Source organism: Lampetra planeri, chromosome 17, assembly GCF_965212315.1.
Source record: "Lampetra planeri chromosome 17, kcLamPlan1.2.h2, whole genome shotgun sequence".
Lineage (NCBI taxonomy): Eukaryota > Metazoa > Chordata > Hyperoartia > Petromyzontiformes > Petromyzontidae > Lampetra > Lampetra planeri.
Window position 1 is genome coordinate 2,932,308 of NC_136123.1, and position 20,792 is coordinate 2,953,099.

Genomic DNA, 20,792 nt, shown 5'->3' on the forward strand with positions numbered 1-20,792 from the left:
GTTTAATAAAGTGTGCGTGCCTTCATAATCACTTTGGCTGAAACAAACGACTTTGAAGCATAAAAATAAAAGGAAAAAAAAATCGAAATCAAGAGTGATTACAGCGTTCAAAATCCGAGAAATTAAATTAGAAAGGAGATGCTCATAAGCTGGACTTAAATCGTGGACGTGCGGCAATGCTTCTCGCGTCCATTTCACCGTTTAGATGACCCCCTCCACGTTTTAAGCCCGCGATAAACCAGATATAGACACGTTCTAACGTGCATACACTTGGTCTATCCCAGGGGTTAACGCACTTACGGGCACGACAAATAAACCTTGGAGAATGTTCACGCAGCGAACAACCAAACGTACGCCCTCAAATCCCGGACTTATAAGTCGCTTTACACTCGCGGATGTAGAGTCAGCGGCAGCCACCAGCTCGCTTTGTTTAGCGCACACTATCCGAAGGGCTTACCTCCTCGCGGTGCTATATTGCCGTCACTGGCTTCTCCGCAATAGCGCTTACGCTATGTCTAGCGCTGACACTGTTTCGCCGGCTCGCGTGGTTAGCATTGTTCCCGTAACCTTACCCCCCCCCTCCCCCATTTTCCCAGTGCCCCCAAGCGCCGCTAAAACTTTAACAGTGAAGCTCTAAAATGCCGCGGCGCAGACGTGCCAGCGCGGAGCCCCCTACGGTTTGTCGGATCCCCGCCCCCCCAGCACGAGTCGGACTGCAGACTGGGAGCAAGTGTGTGTGCGACTGCGCTGGGGGGGGGGAAAAGTAATGCAACTATTCAACAATATTTTATTTTACCAGGTGAGGCCCCACTGAGCTCTGTGTAGATTATTATGTTTAAATCGAAAGCAGACCTGACCAACACACACATGTGATAGCTCAATGAAGTGGCTTATCACGTGGAAATTAATAGCGGACAAATGCTCTTCAGTGCACGTCCATTCTAAATGTGGAGGGAAAAACCGGAGGACCCGAACAAAAATCCACGTGACCACGGGGAGAGAGAGACACGCAAACTCCAAAAATACGGCAGGCGTCAGAGTCGGGATCGGACCCACAATCTCCTGTGCACCAGGCGAGGTAATTAACATCTCGCCACCGCAGCCACCTAGCACGGTGCAGGAATGTACACGTACAGAGCCGTCTTGCGTCCATCCACTGCTGGATGAGGCACTCGTCACACACGCCGTGAAGCTGGTGGAGGTTATTTGAGCGTACGTCTCCCCGGTGATCGGCGCGTGTTGGCAAAGGCGGGGAGCGTAGGCGTTGGAGCGCAGTGCGGTCCAACAACGGACAACAAACAACAAACTCGCTGCACTGCCGCCTCCAGCCTGCAACTGCAGGCCCGCATGCCGTCTACTGCAGCCTGTATTGTGCACGGGTGTACGCGCATTCAAGAGCTTGCCGAGCCCAGCCACGCTTAAGCTTTCGAGATCTGACGAGATCGGGTCATTTAGCCATTTGCGGAACGCTGCGTGAAAAAGAAAAAGGGAAAAAAACACCTCCCACACGCGCAGGTGATACCTGTGCGTGCATTTCAATGCCACACATTCGCTCAAATCATTTGCATAACTTAGCAACAAAACTGACAAAAGCACACGCGGGAAAGATCATTGAGGACAAAGACCCGCGCACCCCGGCGCATCCGTCATTTTAAAAGCTAAGGTCGTCCGCTGTCCCAATAAAGCTTTATTGGGCAAATCGCATAATAACGGGTATTTAATGCCCGCAAGAATCACTTACATTCACTTAGATTCCGTTTTTTTTTACTGACTGTATGAAATGGCGGGGGATGACTCCCACGCGCGCACCCCTCGCTGAGACCGATCCAGTTTATTGAGGCCTTAATGGCGCGATGGACGCACCGCCGCATTCACGGCTGCCCCCCCCCCTCTGCCCACCGCCATCGCCTCCCCCACGCGCCGCGGCCACCACCGCCGGCCGCCCCCAAGCGACGGCGAGGCCATTACCGGCCAGCGGGGCCTTGCGTGCGTCCGCGCGTGTGCGCGCGCGCGTCCCATCGGAAAGGGAATTTAATTACTCGAGCTCATCATAATCGCCGCTCGCCACGATTAGCTTCCCACCCGCGCTCCTCGCTGAACGGGAGGAAATCGCCGCGCCCGCCGCAAATGAACGCGGGAATTTAATGGTCGTTTAGCTCTTTATGTGTTTACATTTGAGCGCGATATCGCCGCTGATATATTAACGAAATGCCAGATTTGCCGCGGGGGGTGCGAACCGTCCCAACCGCTGTGAGCCAATATTTGAAAGGTTGGAACCGGGTCAGTGATCCCGGCGCACTGCCGCGTAAACGTGTTTATTTTCGACTCTCAAATGCAAATTTCCAAATAGATTTTTTTTTATCTGTCACTTCTTGCGGGGAAATTAAACACAACTGGGGGCTTCATTCGCATGTCCTTAACCCCTACGATGCAAGCAGCCAATTGAAGGGGGCTTCCCATTGGCAAACCGCTGGCTGTGCGAACATTTTTCTTGAGCGAATGTGCTCCTCGAAAAATGATTCTGCCATTACTAGATTTTTTGAAGAGTAATTTTCCACCAGGGGAGTGGAGGGTTTTTAACCTCCTCGAATCACACTCCCCGGGAGTGCTATGAGCATTTTTAGGGCCCAGCAGGTATCGTCAATGGGCCATGTGAACCGTCATTTGAGCTGTTCACTCGTCTCCTGTGCCGGCATCTTAGCGGCCGCACTTCGGGTTTTGTTATAATCACTCAAGGGAGCTCCAGAGAGCCCCTCAAGAGTGTACATAGCCTACGCTTCCACGCTGGCCAAACGTCTTGCAACAGCTGGAAATACCGACACTTTACCCCACCGCACACGATCTGCCAGTCGACTACGAGCGGCTCCTGGGTGGGAACTCGCACCGTAGTTTTGACTGCTTTCAAAATAGGCTTTGAGCAGCCACATTGCGTGGACGTCGAAATTTTGCGTCGTCCACCGTATCTCTCCGCGCCACTGTCACCCTGCACCACAGCTCACGGTGGAACTTTCCCACAGCGGCAGAGCGACTCACAACCTCCTCCTCATCCTCCTCGTTGTCCTCGTCGCCCTCTGTACATCGAGGAGCAGGAGACCATGGTCACTGCGAGGCTTCGTCTCTCCGTGGCAGCCCCCGCCGTCTGGAACGCCTCCCCGCTGCACATCGACCTACGCTGACTTTGGAGAAACGTTTAAAGGCCAACCTCTTTCTTCAATGCCCCACCTCTTATTTAAAGGTCCTCACATCTTAAAGGTTCCACCTCTTTCTTAAAGGTCCACCTCTTTATATTCTTGGTTCTTTCGGTAAAGTCACGAAGAAGGGAAATAATAAAATAATGAAACATATTTCCCTTCTACGTGACTTTACCGAAAGAACCAATAATATGAATCCCTGCAGTCACGAAAGCTTTAAATCAAAGTCCACCTCTTTCTTAAAGGCCTACCTTTTTCTTAAAGGCCCCGCCTCTTAAAGGTCCACGTCTTTTTTAAAGGCCCCGTCTATTTTACCTGGCTTTCAAGCAACACTGCTCCTTGGCTCCACGACCCAAGAGTTGCGGTCACTTTTGTCAGATATTGTGTGCGTTTATCATTTGCATTCCTATTACACACTACGTAACACAATTTTTGTTCCTGGGTAGTAAGTGTTATTTCGTAATTGCGTATGTCTAAAAAGTATAGAAAATGGCTATTATTCCCCACAAACTTTGCTTTTGTGACCAGGACAGTGATATTTTGAAATGTACCTATTTTTAATGAGAAAACTGGCGAATTTATGTCACATGAGTCAGAAAAAAAAACATATGGATCAAAATGTACATGTATTTATACTGAAGTAATACAAAAATGACTACAAAAGATTTATAAGTGAGTAGTTTTTCGAGATTTACGATTATACTGTAAATCACTTTCACGAATCAGCCCCCAAATGTAGTCTTCCATCATGTTCTCGTTATACTGTCCTTGGTAGCGGCGTTCAAAGTCCAGTATATCCTGGTGGAAGCACTCGCCTTGCTCCTCCGAGTACGCTCCCATGTTCTCCTTGAATTGATCAAGATGAGCATTAAGGATATGGACTTTGAGAGACATCTTGCAGCCCATTGTGCCGTAGTTCTTCACCAGTCTCAACCAGCTCCACATAGTTTTCGACCTTGTGATTGCCCAGGAAGCCACAAACCACTGCGACAAAGCTGTCCCAAGCCGCTGTCTCCTTGCTAGTGAGCTTCTTGGGGAATTCATTGCACTCCAGGATCTTCTTTATCTGTGGTCCGACGAAGACACCGGCTTTGACCTTTGCCTAAGACAGCTTAGGGAAGAAGTCTTGAAGGTACTTGAAGGCTGCCGACTCCTTATCTACAGCTCTGACAAATTGTTTCATAAGGCCCAATTTGATGTGCAGTGGTGGCATCAGCACCTTTCCAGGGGTCCACCAGTTGCTCTCATTTGGCGTTGTTCCTCCCCACAGAGAACTCGGTCCGCTGTGGCCATTCCTGCCTGTGGTAGTGCGTCTTGGTGTCCCTGCTGTCCCAAGTGCAAAGATAGCAGGGAAACTTGGTAAAACCGCATTGGACACCCATCAGGAATGTCACCATTTTGAAGTCTTTGATGACCTCCCAGCCATACTCATCATACTTCAAGGCATCCAGCAAGGTCTTGGTGCTGTTGTAATCCTCTTTGAGGTGCACCGAGTGAGCCAGGGGAAGAGACGGGTACTTGTTACCATTATGGAGCAGCACGGCTTTGCGGCTCCTAGATGAGCTGTCAATGAAGAGGCGCCACTCATTCTGGTTACAGGTGATTCAGATTGCCTCGAACAGACTGGTCACATTGTGGCAGAAGCAGAGCTCATCTTCATGGGTGAAGAAGCTGCAAAAAGGTTGGTGACGCTTCCTCTGATCTGCAACTTGCACACTTTTATCCAACAAGTTCCACTACTTAAGCCTAGACGTCAAAAGCGCGGCATTGGATTTGGTGAAACCAAGTTCTCCGATCAAGTCGTTGAGGTCTTTTTTGGTTGGTAGTGTGGATTTCTCTCCTCAGCTCCACCTCTGAAATTGTCATCTGGATCTACAACGTCTTCCTCGCTCTCTGACTTGCTGCTCTCTTCTAAAGACGGCTGCTCTCTCTCCGGAGCAGTGGGTACAGGGAGCTCGTGGCAGTGTGGCACCGGGGCGATGGATGAAGGAAGGTCCGGATACGTGATAGCAGGTGCATTCTTGCCAGTCCCACGTTTGGATGGGTCCACCATGCAGAAGTAGCAGTTGCTTGAGTGGTCAGTGGGTTGCCGCCAAATTCTTGGGAATAGCGAACTTCATGGCTCTCTTTTCCCCCCTGTACTATCCTACAAAATACATTTATTTCACCCATGACTAATGTGCAAGAGATTCTCGCAACATTTTTCATATATAATATATTTTTTCAATAACATTGAAAATTATAAAAAAAAAAACATTTAAAAACTTTAAAAAAAAAATTGTAACAAATTTTATAACATAAAATTCCGAGCAACAATTGTCCATCTTACCTTCCAGAGTTTTTTTGCATTGCTCGCAGGTGAAATGAGGGGCCCAGAGTTTGTCTTGATCCCCGACAGGCATGCCGAAATATGCCTTGTAGGCCTCGCACATCTTAGCAGATGCTTCCACAGAGTACTTTTTCGCTCTTGTCTTGATAAATTAGCCGCAGACATAGCAAAATACGTCTGCCAATTGCTTGCAGCCTCTTGATGCCGTGTCAGAAAAATGCAGATATGTATCTACTTCGGCAGCTGGAACTGAACTGAACTGGTGGGCTTAAGGCGCCTGTATTTATACTACTATTTATATTACTGGAAAGTTCTAGAATGTTCTTGAAGTTACTCCAAGTTTACTCAGCACTGAATCTATCTGGAATGTTCTGGAAAATATGTAAATTTCAAAATATCACTGTCCTGGTCACAAAAGCAAAGTTTGCGGGGAATAATAGCCATTTTTTGTACTTTTGAGGCATAAGCAATTAGGAAATAACACTTACTACCCAGGACCAAAAAATGAATTGTTCCACAGTGTTATCAGTTTTCTTCTTCTAATAAATACACTGCGGATTTCACTTCCCGAAGAAGCATCCAGCAGGTGGAGCGAAACATCGGAACATCGAGCCGAACAACACGCAGCGCGTCCTGAAAACGCACCGGGGGTAGAAAAGAAACCCACGAAGCGGTAATGCGTTGTTGAAGTTGCGAAGCGAAGAAAAAACACGTCGTATCCTCAGCTGACGCAAAATAAAAAATCCGAGCGATGCGCGGGCCAATAATTGCCGGGTTAAAACATCTCCTTAATTATTAATTTCAATTAAACGTATTTAAGCTGACCGAAGCGGGTTCGCGTTTATTAATTTTAATTCGCAAGCGGATCGCCTCTCCTACGGAGGTGCTGAAACTTGGAAAACCTCGCTCTTTGATCAAAACCAATTTTCCAAAACTCGGCAGGATTCAGCCGAGTCGACGTGTCGCCGAGTTCCCTCCTCGCCAAAGCTGACCACCGCAGTCTGGCAAGCCCAAGGGTACGGGGGAACAAAAGAGCGGAGCAAGACGACGCTTACGCAAGCTGCCGGCCCCCGCTGGAGACGATGCCATTCAACGTCGTCTCGGTTCACTCCGGCCGCGACCGCTTCACATTTTTCGATTTAAAGCTTTCGTGACTGCAGGGATTCATCTCCTTGGTTCTTTCGGTAAAGTCTCGTAGAAGGTAAATAATAAAATAATAAAAATACACCATTTCGATTTAAAGCTTTCGTGACTGCAGGAATTCATCTTCTTGGTTCTTTCGGTAAAGTCACGTAGAAGGGAAATAATAAAATAATAAAAATACACCATTTCGATTTAAAGCTTTCGTGACTGCAGGGATTCATCTCCTTGGTTCTTTCGGTAAAGTCACGTAGAAGGGAAATAATAAAATAATGAATATAAAGCATCATAAAATAAAACATATAATTATATTAATCTATGTTTATTTTATTATATTATTTTATAATATTACATTATTTTATTATGTTTTATTTTTATCATTTTATTATTTCCCTTCTACGTGACTTTACCGAAAGAACCAAGAAGACGCTTCACATTTGCCGGACTTGGCCGACTTGTAAGTCTGCACCCGACGACGGTGATTTCATGCCGCCCTCGTTCACATTAAGCCACACAAACTATTTCAAGTGTTGGACCTTTCAGCGGCGCGCTGGTGAAAGTTCCTTTATTCTCAGTCTCGTCTTTTCTTCCCCCCCCGCAGAGAAGTAGTCCGAGAAGTGGATTAGTGGCACTATCGGTGTCTGGCCTTTCGGAACTCTCAATAAATCTTGGACGGACCTCGTGATTGCCCGTTGACCATCAAGCTAGTTTCGCCAGTAATCACAACTAGCTTCATCAAGCTGGTTGTAATTACCGGTGAAACGTCGTACTCGGATTGTAAATGTTGTGGCTTGGCTCTCCAACACACCGGTTAGTGCTGTACTAGTATACTACACTATACACTACACTATACATTACACTACTATACACTACACTATACACTACTATACACTACACTATACACTACACTATACACTACACTATACACTACACTATACACTACTATACACTACACTATACACTACACTATACACTACTATACACTACACTATACACTACACTATACACTACACTATACACTAGTGCTGTACTAGTGACGAATTGGTCACGTTCTGTTTACGTGACAAACCTTACTAGTTGGCTGTGTCGGGTGGTGGCGGGTTTTAACGACACATTTATATATTTACGCGATCTAACCCAAAAACCTCTATTATGGATGATATTGGTCGAGAAAGCCCACGTGTTAAACTCACAGAGCTGCCTCTGAAATCCCTTCAAGTGACCTCTGGTCAATAAACTCAGGGAGGAGCACTTAACCCACCGGCACTGCCACTCCAAAGTAAAGTTCATCATATAGACAGTCAAGCTGAAAAGTTTTTACTTGAATGAATGGAATTTATCCAATCTAAGTGTAGAACCAAAAGTAATGCTGTATATTGTGTGTGTGTGTGTTTGTGCAGTCATTTGGCGAGCGGTAGCGTGGGATTTTAGCGCACTGCGTTACGAACCCGGCGACCCGATTTCGATTTCCGCTCATGGCCAACACCAGTGACGATTATCTGAACCGGTCCTGGGCCTCCTCTGGGTCGATTCAGCCTCAAATGAGTACCTGGTGAGGTGTGTAAACATGGCCACTATGGAGACAAAGGCGGACGGGCGTGGTGCTGGCCACCCACCACCCTCGTGTGCCGTGCCGGCCTTCATCGGTGCTCGCTAACAGCACTTGCCCCAGCAGTCTGTTCAGGCTATACGGGGGATCTTTGTCTTTGCAGTCATTTGGCGACAGTTGCTGAGATGACAATAATCAACTCACTACGCTTGAGAACCGGGCTTCTTTGTATTATTATTATTATTGGGAATCCACACGAGCCCAGTACAAAGCACCGATCACAACAGAGTTGGGGGGGGGGGGTGGAGAGCGGCAACTCCGCCGAGCAACAAATCCCGGGATCGGGGACGCCAGGGCTGACGGAAGGGGGGGGGTTCGGTCTCTCTGCCCCACCCAAGTTGGGGACCGCGAGCGAGAACAAGACGGCTCATGTGGGGAGGGCAGAATGAAGGGAAAGATAACAAACCTCACAGGGTAAAGAGGGGGACGGTAGGGGGGGGGCGGTGTGAGAACCTGGCTTAATCATTGGGCCGCTTGGATTGGGATCTGGGATATCGGCGATGACAGCTTTGTGCCACCCGGAGCACCTCACCGCTGCCCCCCCCCCCCCCCGTTTTAATATCCAGTGATGTGAGATGTGTAAATATGTTGTTGCTAATGGGTGGTTGGTCTATTGTTGTTGTTGTTTTAGTCATTCACGCAGGCAGTTTTTCGCACACCGAGTTGTGGGTATGAAATCACGTGATTCGCTGGGAAGTTCATCTCACTTTTTATCTTATCATTGCCCACGAGGCTTACGAGTGAAACGCTCATCTTGAACGGAGTTAGTCCCCAGATAAAAGATGCAGCGAACCATAATCTTATGGCAAGCGATCCAGCCAGGTTGGGGATTCACTCGGCCTTTCATCCTTTACGGGGCCGATACAATAATCTAAGTTGTCTTGTGGTTGTTGTTGTTGTTGTTGTTTGACTTGCATGCCACTGGGATTTTTGCACACAGCGTTGGTGTACGGTGTTTTTTTCTGCAATATTTTGCTGTCTTTTCTTGGATTTTCTGTTTGCACTTAGTCACATTTTCACTTTAAGATGTTTTTTGTTTTTTGTTTGTTGCCGTTGCACCCGATTCAAGAGCCGAATGGTTCACAGGGCTATACCTAATAAATGAACTTGAACTTGAACAATAGGCACCGCTTCGTGGGGAAGTCAACAACGGTTGTCCTGGGGAGATACTCGTCCCTGCCATAGGGATGTGGAATGTCCACCACTGTAAGCAGGAGATGAGCAGCAATGCCTCAATGCTTGCGATGACACCAAGAAAGTAATAAACAAGTCGGAGAAAAATCGTGCGTACGCATGGATTCTGTAACACTCCCAAAAGTGCACTTGTTTTTGGAAGTGTGTTTCATTCGCAGTTCGGCAAGCCGGCGGGGAGCTGTCAGGCCAAATCGCGAATGCAATAATTGCCGGCAGTTTATTGCTCTGGTTTGTGTCTCCTACTTCTGAGCAAGCCTTTGATCATTTTTTTTTAAACGACATCCGTAAGGGCAACACAACTTCAAACTGAAGTGTAATTCGTATCGGATCATCGTTTCCCAGAGTTATTGTGCTGCCACGTTACAGACGGACGGACAAAGCCAATTAATGCATCATAAACTTTCAACGTAAGTTGTAAAGGGTTAAAATAAGACAAGCAAGCAGCATTAAAGATGCACACCAGCATCTATTCCCATTCGTTAACTCGGTTGATGCCCCGTATTTTATGTGAAATGTAAATACACGCCTGCCTATCTTTGCGCACCCCTTGCAGAAGAGATGGCGTTTAATTTATTTATGAAGACTGTGAAATGTTGGGGGGGGGGGGGGGTGGGGGTCTATATTGTTGGATGTGATTTTCTTAATAGGTTTGTTATCTCCTCTCTTGGTCACAAAAAATTGTGTGCACTGATGCGAAATTTGGGTTAACTTTATTCGTAAAAAAAATATTAAGCGTGTAACAATATTATGCCCTCCTCCCCCCACATTATGATTCCGTGAATTGTCACGATTCCATTCAAGAATCACACCCCCCCTCCACGCTGGTGAAAATAGCGGCCTCTAGTGGCAGCAGATCGCCACGTGAACACATTACGCTCGAGGTGCGCCAAGCAAACATCATTATTTCCTCCCGCACGCACCGCTGCCCATGCAATCCCAGGAGTTGAATTTAACATTGGGCGCCGTTGACTCTCAGTTGCGCCACGGTGACTCTGAGATGTTAACTACCTCGCCTGGTATACAGGAGGTCGTGGGTTCGATCCCGACTCTGACGCATGCTGCTGTATTTGGAGTTTGCATGTCTCTTTTTTTTTCTGGTGGTCGCGTGGATTTTTCTCCGAGTCCTCCGGTTTTTCCCACCACATTTAGAATCAACATCACGCGTTTAGGGTATTTTGCTGCTAGACATTTCCGCACGATAAGCCACTTCGTTAAGCTATCATTTGTCGGCAAGTCACTTCTGAAAAAGAGCTACAGAGCTCAGTAGGGCCTTACCTGGTCAAATGAAAAAAATTCGTTTCGTAGTTTATTTGTATGTGATTTCGGGTTGTGCATCGCGTTGCTGTTGTTCCGTCTCTCTCCCAGCTCCTGACACAGGGAGTGAAACGTCGGACGCCATCCCAAACCTCATGCGCTGCAAATAAAAAAACTCACAACACAGAGCGGTGCGGCATAATCGTCAAACAAGAGAAAAAAAAGCTGCATCGCGATAGTGCAACAAAATAAACAAGCAATCAATAGCCCTCCTGTTCACATCTGTCCCTCCACGTAAAAGTAAATACGTTATTTTAAACATCCCATCAACCACATGGCCTTTCTGGGGAGTGCATACAATCAGCAGCATTGGCTCAACGGTTAGCTACGTACGGTGCGAAAGAAGTTCAATGCACACACACACACATGAGCAGTCAGGCTTGCTTGAGCCAACGCTGGCAAACTTGCCAGATGTTTATATGCCGAGGCGGCCCTGCTCCGTTAGATACAGGTCCCAATTCGACGCAGGAGGCTACCGCTGGTTAAGCATTATTGTCCGCGCGTTCTGCGTGTCGCGCGCGCGTGAACACCGACAGTTAAAAGCGGCGCAGCTCCCTTACAAAGTGAGCCCGTTAAGTTCACCGGCGAGCAGAGTGTTTACAAGGAGGTGCTCCTGCGAAGCGTCGCGTTGCGCTGCGCATTGCCATTTAGGCCACAGTGCTTCACGGCCACATCGCATACCCCCGTGCGCGTGTGTGGCGTGTGTGGCGCGTGCGCGTGTGTGGCGTGTGTGGCGCGTGCGCGTGTGTGTGGCGTGTGTGGCGCGTGCGCGTGTGTGGCGTGTGCACGCGCTACGAATCTCGTGCGTCGTTGTTAGATTCTGGTACGCTGGTGCGGTATTGCTGCAAATAGACCGCATGATTGGGTTTGTGGCTGTGGAGTGGGGTGTTGGTGAGTGGGGTGGGAAGTGTGCAAGAAAGGATAAAGGATTTGGGGGGTCTGGCTGCGAGTGGGACAGTGGGAGGGCTGAACGGTGGGGTGTGGGGTGGGGGGGGGTATTACGCTGGGGAGCCACAGGGAAGTTGGGGGGGGGGTACAGAAAAAGAAGACGGAGCAATAGGAAGGGGTCCACCCCCCCCTCGCCCCCTCTGCTTTCTCATTCACCAGCTCCCCTCCATCACCGCCACCACAGCCACTACCCCACACACCCACCCCCTGGTGAGCTCTCAATTACCAACGTAGCTAATATCTAACAAAATTCCTGCACACTCAGCCCAATTAATCAGTGTTCGGGAGCGGCCCCTTTTCCTTACGAGCTTCCATTACAGCGCTAGATGAGAGCCGCGCGAGATTAACGTGAAAATTACACCCGTGCCATCCGTGACAAGATAAGCCAACCCGGGGGGGTGGGTGGGGGGGTGGGTGGGGGGGTGGGGGCCCAAAAGATTTGCTGCCAAGCCCCAGATATAGCGCGGGCCGAGACGAGCGCGTAGCTGCAGCTCTTCCTCCCACACTCCCCGCGTATCTTGAGCGCCAACTTGTCGTCATTAACCCTTCGCCTGGCCCGGGTCCCCTCGTTAACCGCTGTTTGCAATCTTCTCTCCTCGGAGAGCGAGGGGAGAGTGTTGTTGTACCGCTGGTACATCTATCCGTGTGTAGTTGCTCTCGCAGTGCCGGGTACACGTGTCCGTGTGTAGGTGCTTTGTCGAGCTGGTACATCTATCCGTGTGTAGTTGCTCCGAACAGATTGAATCGGCCACATTGTGCTGGAGAAGGGGACAATTTGTCGAATCGAAAGTGAGTGTTTATGTTGTCGCCTTTGATCTACATTCTTAAAAAGAAGTTGGACGCATCTGTAACAATGAAGGCGGCATGAACTCGTCCGGTAGTCCAGACGGAACGCTCCGGAGGGCACGGCCGGCCGGGAGATGGAGTGATGAGATTGTCGCTTGTGCGGGAGCCGGATGAATTGTTCAATTGGGTGACCTTGAGGGATGGTGACAGCTTTGGAAGGTCTTCATCCAGCGGTGGATATATTACGATTTAAGATCATGACGATGACGATCATCATCGTGATATCATATTCACGTGCACTGTGCACGTGCGTGCCACAGCAATCGTCCAGGTTTGTAATGCAAGTCAAATAAATGTGCTCTCAGACTTTCTACCTGAATGCCTGGTTTCGTTTTTTTGTTGTTGCTCGGGCCAATATCAAGGGAACACAATTAGCGGATCGTTCTTGAAAAGACCGGTCTACTGATTAGAGCATTGGAGCCATTTAATCAGTCTTTTTGGCAAGGTAAGGTAGGTTTAGATTAATTTAAGCCACAAAGCCGCAGGGACGTATATTTTTTCTGAAGTTAACGCGGAACGACTTTGTTTTGGCACTTGACAGCCCCCCCCCCCCCCCCCCGATTGTCGAGGAGTGATTTTTTTTTTTCACTTTTTGGGAGTGGCCTCTGCGAAAATTGCTGAGGAGGTTAACAAGAGTCTGGGCTATCAGCTGCACGCATGCTAGGCAAAGTTAATTATTTAATACGTGATTAACCCGCTTAATTAACCTGGGGATAAAGATTAATTCCTTAAGTCGATACGGGGTCAGGGTAGAAAGTAGCTGGAGCCGCCCGCCCGCCGTGTCCACAGATCGTCACGAGATAGCCGAACGAGCCGCCGAGCTGAAATCGGCCGTCAGCCTTCCCCACCTCGTCCATCGCTCGCGCCGTCTCTCCGGAGCGGACTTCCACCACCACCACCCCCCCCATAACACTCGCGAGCCCCGCCAGTCAGAATCGCCGCCGTGTCGCCGAAGTGGGGGGGGCGGGAGGGGGGGGTCAGCTCTCAGTGGTGGGGGGGGCGGGGGGGTCAGCTCTCGTGGGGGGCGGGGGGGTCAGCTCGGGGGGGGGCGGGGGGGTCAGCTCTCGTGGGGGGGCGGGGGGGTCAGCTCGGGGGGGGGCGGGGGGGGTCAGCTCTCGGGAGAGGGCCGGGGGGGGGTCAGCTCTCGGTGCCGACCCCCGTTGGACCTGCGGCTGCGCGGGTCGCCCCCCCCCCCCCCGTTTCCCCACCGTCCCCCCCCCCCCTGTCCCCCCCCCCCCTGTCCTCCCCCCGTCCCCCCACCGCTTGTCGCGGGCGTCGCTGCTGGAGCAGAGGGAGGTGGAGGTTTGGGGGGGGTGGGGGTGCCACGCGGGTTTGCTCCGTGGTCGTTGAGTTCGGGGCTCGAGCGAGCGAGCCGCAAGATTAACCCCAGCGCCGGCTGGGTTGGGTGAATCGTGCAAATTCGCACGATGAAGCAGAATGTCGGTTTCCCGCTTGGACGTTGACGGCTGCGAGTTTATGTCTCCGGCGTGAAGCGTGCGATCACGATGGCCGCGTGGCTGAAAGGATTCGTTTGCTCCGCCGCTCACCCACCGCCGCTGCTTCAGGTGGTCGCCTCTAGCGGTGAGCGTTTCGTTGTTGTCCAAGGTCAAGGTCAAGGGGGGGTCATCGTTGCAGACGGTATGGCCACACACCTAGCCCTGTTGCGTCCTTACATTTGCTCGGTTGTTGCAGTTGTTGCAACGCCAGGTGGCACGCTACGTGGCTTCACATCGTCCACATGTCGCAATCAATGGCTGACCCCGAAGAACCATTCTTATCGTTTCACAACCATCTGCTTTGAGGTCGTCTCCTTGGTTGCCAGCCTCTGGGTTCCACTCCAATCCCGGTTCCTGGTCACCTGCCACTCTCCAACCTACACAGCACCCATCGCTACATCAACTTCCTTTTCCAAACCTCACGAGCCATAGCATTCCTAGAAACATGCACGTGTCTGTCTGTATGTCCCCGTATGCATGCGTTTTCTGTGAATGTTCCGATGTCTTCCCACACGAAGCCAAACACTCATGGGTTTTGGCCAAACATCTTAATGCAGGACTCTCCTGAAAAAAGAGTATTTCAGTGAGACTTTACTGGTAAATGAAGGTTATTGTTCGCAAAGGCAGAGCGTCGCTATGCGCATTACTACCTAGGTATGTGTCCAAATTGACAGTTTTGTCATTTGTAACTTTGATCCAGCGTTGCAATACCTACAAATACATTTAAGCGCATATAATCGCAATAACCAAGGTGAATAACGATGGAGTGCTTGGCTTCATCATCGGGCATGGGTGGTGGTTAAAGAGTCTTGTATTTACAAAGAGGACCCCCCCCCCCCCCCACCACCAAAACAACTATAACAGCCCGAGTCAAATCTAGCATTGGAAGCATCTGCAAGTGGAATCTTGGGCCCAAGACTTGAACTCGGAACCGCAACGGTTGCTGGCTTGCAATCCCGAGTCGACGGGCCCAGCCTCCTTTGTTCGTTTTCTTGAAGCCCACATCAGAGACCTGCCACCACGAAGACCGCATTCGTACATTTCATTCCCTTGGCCGGGTTGTGTCCAGACAACAACAACAACAAACAACGACGACGATTAACTGCTGCAGCTGGGAGCTGTCCACTGCTGGATGAACGCCTCCCCGCAGCCGCCATTCGCCTCTCGCGGTCCTGCGGTGAAAGAAAAAATCCATCCAACTCCTGGGCACGACGCTGCGACGCGACGTTGCACCTCCGATGAGCACGGTTGGCCACGTACGGTGCGAAGGAAGTTCAAAATGCATACATGTACAGACCGCTGAGCTCGCACCGTTGGGATCCCAGTTTTGAATCCATGTTTTCAGCCACCCCATGATTAAAAACTGTAAATACACTTTTTTGAATTTTACCAGGTAAAGCCCGCTGAGCTACATAGCTCTTTTTCAGAAGCGACCTGGCCGTCACAAATGAGAGCTCAACGAAGTGGCGTATCACGTGGACATTTCATAGCAGCCAAATACTCGTAAGCGCATGTTGATTCTAAACGTGGAGGCAGAAACCCGGAGGACCCGGACAAAAAAAAACAACCCAAGTTCCTAAAGTGTAATCAGTTGATGGCCTCCATTGGCATGAAACTGAAGATTTAATTTTTTTCAATAATCTTTTCACAGGGCAGCGCGTCGGGCACGCACGCGCGCTATTAAAGCACGAGCGGGCAGGCGGACGAGTGGGGGCAGATGGCCGTGGCCAGGGGCCGGCGTGGGTCTCACGTGGGTGGTGGGGACATCACCGCGTGCGGTGGCGGCCCTCCGCGAGACCAGACGCGCGGCGTGGGCGACACGTGGGGACCCCGTGGGCTGGAGACGCCAGCACGGCCGGAGCGGCGTTTTGAGTTCCATTGACGCGTGCGGTGGTGGGGGGTGGGGGGGTGGGGGGATGGGGAGGTGGGGGGGTGGGGGGATAGGGAGGTGGGGGGATAGGGAGGTGGGGGGGGATATCGGGGGGTGGGGGTAGGGAGGTGGGGGGATAGGGAGGTGGGGGGATAGGGAGGTGGGGGGATAAGGGGGTGGGGGGATAGTGGGGTGGGGGGATAGGGAGGTGGGGGGATAGGGAGGTGGGGGGATAGGGAGGTGGTGGGGGGATAGGGAGGTGGGGGGGGATAGGGAGGTGGGGGGGGGTAGGGAGGTGGGGGGGAGGTGGGGGGTAGGGAGGTGGGGGGATAGGGAGGTGGGGGGATTGTGGGGTGGGGGGATAGGGAGGTGGGGGGATAGGGAGGTGGGGGGATAGGGAGGTGGTGGGGGGATAGGGAGGTGGGGGGGGGATAGGGAGGTGGGGGGGGGGTAGGGAGGTGGGGGGTAGGGAGGTGGGGGGGTAGGGAGGTGGGGGGTAGGGAGGTGGGGGGGTAGGGAGGTGATGGGGGGTGGGTGGGGGGGGATGCGCGTTTCTCGCGTGTCGGCGGTGAAGCCGGTGCCAATCTGTAAGTCACGCGTACGTTTGTCTTGATGGGAGAAGCTAAGCAGCGATGAGCCTGGGTTAACACTTGGTCGGGGAGACTGCTTCAGAATACCAAGTTGTTGTTGTTGTTTGTTGTTGTCGGTTTCGGGCTGTTGTGTGGCCAAGTAAATAGCAGAACAGAAAAATCCACCATCGAGTGTTCCCCCCCGCTCCCTCGCATGTGCGGTGTTTCTCCGGCAATTCTGGTTTACTCTCGTTATGAGCCAAACACAGGTAGAGCCGTGGGGGTCGTCTCCGTGCATCAGCGCCAAAGGCGGTGCCCGCCCTCACGGCCGATCCCTTCCGGACGTTTGCGATCGCGGGCCCCTTTGGTGTCACTTTGCGATTGTGAAATCTCAAGACCGAGTTTCGTGCACCCACCGCTGTGCATCAACAAAAAAGGCTGAGTGGACTTGGCGACGTTGCTTTTTATAGCCCCGCCCCCCCCACCTCCGCTTTCATTTTCAAACATCCTACATTGAGGTTTTTGGCCAATTCCATTAATTATATTTATCCATAGTGACTCGCTTACATTTTCTCTGTTATGCACTCCTATTGTGGAGTTGTTTTGTTCGTGGTTGTAACTCGCTGATCCGCCCCTTCTAGACATCTTTGAAGAAATACGCTTCATAGGTCATCGGATTCATCCAGTGTAAATAAAGATTCTGATTGAGTGTTTGGCATTATTTGTACCAGGAAATGAGACGAATGCCAACTCATTTTTTTGTTTCGTTCACAAATTATCAGCTCTAGATTCCCCCACACTTTGCTTAATTATATATATACGATCAACTTTAACGCCTCAGGTCCTCTGCTATTCAATCCCCAGATCACCTTCTCCTCTGATCACCAAGCCAAACCAAAAAGCTGGCTCCTGACTCTGAAACTGACAAACCCCTCCACCCCATTTCCAAATCTCACTCCTCATGTGACCGAACATTCTTACCGAGGGCCCGATTTTCACTACCCCGCTCACTTCCCCTCCGGTATCATCACTCCAACCCACGGGAGAAACATCTTCCTTATCTCAAACCCAATGGCACCACGCCACCTCACATCCCACGACCCCCCCCCCCGGCACCAGACACGGTCCCAAAACCTCCTCGCTGTGGCCTCCGCTGGGCTCCTGACCAGCGGAGGCACGAGTCGGGCCAGAGAGTGACCGCTCTCTCTCTCTCTCTCTTCCTTGCACGCGCGAGCAAATGCAGCCTGTTGCTGGGCAAACAAAAAGATGGGAGGGGGGGTGTACCAAATCATTCTGGAAACATTTTTGTTAAAAGGATTTTTTTTATAAAATTGGAAGGGGTGGGGGCTGTGGGGGAAGTGAGAGAAAAAAAATAACACCCTTAGCCAAGACAGAAGAAAAATTAGCCTCATTTTCTCTGCCTGCGTTCTCTCCTCCTCCTCCGCCTCCTCCTCCGCCTCCTTCTCGTGTGCTCGCTCAGAAAGCGAGGGTGCTCGGCGCGGGACCGCGTCCAGGAGATCATGCACGGGTCACTCCAACCTCGGCGGCTTTCGGGGATGGAGGGCCCAATCGCCTGAGCCGTCTGCTTGGGCTGCCAGGGAGATAAGGCTCCGCTGTGCATTCGGGCCCCCGGGTCTCACCGTAGCATTCTGCGTGGCGGCACGTCACGGCTGCCAGAAATTGGCTTGCTTGTTGTTGTTGTTTTTATTGTTGTTGTTGAGTGAAGCCGAGACACAATAGTAATTTGCGGCTGTGTGTCCAAGAAGTGGGAAAATGACCGGCCGTGTGTAGAAAAGGTTCCCGAAGACAACACGTAAGACAAAGATTCCCCGTATAGCTTTCACAGACTTTTGGGGCAAGTGCTGTTAGCGAGGACCCATCAAAGCCGGCACGGCACACACGAGGGGGGTGGGTGGCCAGAACCACGCCCGATCGCCTTTGTCTCCCCAGCGGAGATGTTTCCACACCGCACCAGGTACTCATCTGATGCTGAGTCGACCTAGGGTCCGGTTCGAATAATCATCTCTGGTAAATTTCGATTTAAAGCTTTCGTGACTGCAGGGATTCATCTTCTTGGTTCTTTCGGTAAAGTCACGTAGAAGGGAAATAATAAAAATAAAACAATAAAATACAATTCTCACGACGTTTCGGCCACAATGCAAGCAGCCGTCCTCAGGTGAAGAAGAGACGCTGTCTTTCCGACAGACTTGTTTTTCACCTGAGGACGGCTGCTTGCGTTGTGGCCGAAACGTCCTGAGAATTATTTTATTATGTTTTATTTTTATTATTTTATTATTTCCCTTCTACGTGACTTTACCGAAAGAACCAAGAAGATGAATCATCCCTGGTGTTTGGCTGTGAGTCGGAATCGAACTCGGGTCGCCGGGTTCGACAGCCAGACGCACTTTGCTTTTATCCAAAATCAAAAATGCACACTGAGGGTAAATATATTTACCTTCAAGCCACCGTTGTCACACGAGTTTGGTTTCAAAAGGGCTGCGTCTCCTTCTCTCTCAACGCATGTCGTCCCCCTCTTCACATTATATTATGAGGTTGCAACAAAAAATGGTTTTGTAATTTCCATTTTACGTTTTGTAAGGGAGGGGGGGGAAGGAGAAATTGTTTGTTATGGGGGGGGGGGTGCCCTGTGCATTATCTCATCGGGAGGTTGCGCGCGAGCGTCGTTACACTGCTTCTTCTCATTCATGGCGCAGTTATTTGAGAGCACAAGTGTAATCCAGGCGCCATGACTTGAGAGAGAGAGAGCTATTGTAAAGTATAATATGAAAAACGCATTGCAAAATAAATTGTTGGGTGATGGGCATGGTCAGTGACTGCTGCTGGGAGCCAAAAAACATCCCCCGCCGGGTGCCGTTCGTGCCGCTCAACTCGAGATACGGAAAGCTGTGCCAGCCACATCACCACGAAGCCACCGTCCACCGGCAAACCTGGACAGCCTCACCGAAACGCTCGACACAAACTGCCGGCTCAGGATGTGGCCCAGAGAGACTCAAGAGGACTACGAGCGCCCGAGCCGACAACCGCTCCAGGTTTCAGCCACAAACGATTCAAACCGGGCTCTCAAGCATAGCGAGTTGACGGGTCTCAGCACAGTGAGCAATGATGACTGCGTGAGTCAAGCCATCACGTAAAACAAAACAAAATTGGTCCTGCGCTTAATTTAGATGCAAATCATCTCTGTGGGTATCGACTGTTGGTCCGACCGTCATTCATTCGACGAGCATTCCTCTCGGTGGCAGAGCTGGTGGGAACGTGCGACTGTGTGGACCGGGGGTCCCTTGACGGTATCTCAGAAGTAAGCCCGTGATAGCGATTTGCCGCGGAACATTCTCGAACGCAGCAGAGGGGGGGGTTTGCACTTCTCTGCGAGAATGCGAGATTTTCGAATGGAATGTCTTGAACATGCGCACTTGGGATAATATTTGGTGGGACATATTTTAGCTTTAATCGAATATATCATTTATATTATATATTTGATTTATTTATGAACATTCAGGACATTCACGGTGAGAACAATATCTCACAATACCAGAAGAGTAGAGAACTGCATGGGAATGCGTCGTCGTGAGTGGTGCGTAATTAACACATTCCTGCGGAGGGAGCTGGTAGGAACGTTGGGTTGCTCGGTCAATGGCCAGGGTCAACGGCGAGTAGGTTAAACGTTGATAAGGGCACCACGGGGTGACCAGCCCCTCCCCACCCAGCCCCACCCTCCCCACCCCCCACCCAGCCCCACCCTCTCCACCCAGCCCCTCCCCACCCTCCCCACCCAGCCCATCCCCACCCTCACCACCCAGCCCCTCCCCACCCTCCCCACCCTCCCCACCCAACCTCCACCCTCCCCACCCAGCCCCTCCCCACCCAGCCTCTCCCTCCCCACCCAGCCCCTCCCTGCACGACGGACGGACACAATAATCCCCTGTGGGCTGGTATAACCAGGAGGTTCCTACCAGTATGATTGTTATGATTGCACAACTGACAGAAACAATTAAATGAAAGACTGACAGACTTGTCAGGACAACGGCTGCCCCGACGAGACTATGATCTCGGGAAAACAAAGCGACACGTGGCACCCGTGGGCTCAGCCCCCTTCTAAATTCCTCCCTTTTCAAGGCAACGACATCAACAACAAAAAATGTTGGTCCAATATTTAACGGCAGCGGCCGAGTTCTCGTAAAAATTTCGCCAGTTCTGTGAACAGGAAAACGAGCTGGATTTGAAGCTTTCGTGACAGCAGGAATCCATACTCTTTGGTTCTTTCGGTA

At 50.8% G+C, this 20,792-nt stretch overlaps 1 long non-coding RNA gene across 1 annotated transcript in view; it reads left to right on the forward strand.

The window, feature by feature from the left end:
- LOC144723417 (uncharacterized) overlaps positions 1–11,472 on the forward strand; it is a 60,168-nt gene extending 48,696 nt beyond the window's left edge. The window contains exon 4 of the long non-coding RNA XR_013586172.1: positions 10,829–11,472. This is a non-coding gene — a long non-coding RNA (uncharacterized LOC144723417). The remainder of the gene's footprint in view (positions 1–10,828) is intronic.
- The last annotated feature ends 9,320 nt before the right edge of the window (positions 11,473–20,792 follow it).